This window comes from Nicotiana attenuata, chromosome 6 (genome assembly GCF_001879085.1).
Source record: "Nicotiana attenuata strain UT chromosome 6, NIATTr2, whole genome shotgun sequence".
Classification (NCBI taxonomy): Eukaryota; Viridiplantae; Streptophyta; class Magnoliopsida; order Solanales; family Solanaceae; genus Nicotiana; species Nicotiana attenuata.
The window spans coordinates 62913049-62913728 of NC_031994.1; positions in this window are offsets into that span (position 1 = coordinate 62913049).

Below are 680 nucleotides of genomic sequence, written 5' to 3' on the forward strand. Positions count from 1 at the left end.
GGAGGGGGGGGGGTATTCATCTAAAAGTACATATTTTTATTATATTTACACCCCATATCTTACGTATATTTATTGTGGGTATTTTGAGCTCATTGCGTGTTTTACATGTTTAGGAATATTTTGCATGAAAGTGAAAGTAAAAGAAGTGATTTGGTGTGAATTAGAGCTAACTAATTTGTTTGGATGAAAGTTTGTTGAATGAGGATGAATTGGTGCAACACAGAAAGTGAAGACAGAAGAAATTGTAAGAAGGCAGAGCTCGTCCACTAGCCGTATGTTAGGACCTGACTCTTTGTCATCGGGTGTGGGCACGGCTGTGACAAGGATTGAGGCGTGATGGCTTTGTTATTGGCCTATGTGCGGGCAAAACGATCATGCGGGCGACGGACAAGACATTGTCATTGAGGGCTGTCGTGGGAAAGTATTGGCCAAGGCTTTGGGACAGACAAGGCGCGCTTGGCAAAGGCTTGACAAGGCAGCATGGGTAGTGTTGGGGCGGCATGGCATGGCATGCGCGCCAAAATCAGTGGCACGGACACTTTGGGTTGTGGCAGCGACAAATGTGGGCTAAGCTAAAATGCGGATGTGCGGGATGATGGCAAAGGCTTTCAATAGCTAAGGCAAGGCTATGTGAAGGAAAATACAAGCAATGGCACGAGGGAAACAAAGGTTGACATGGG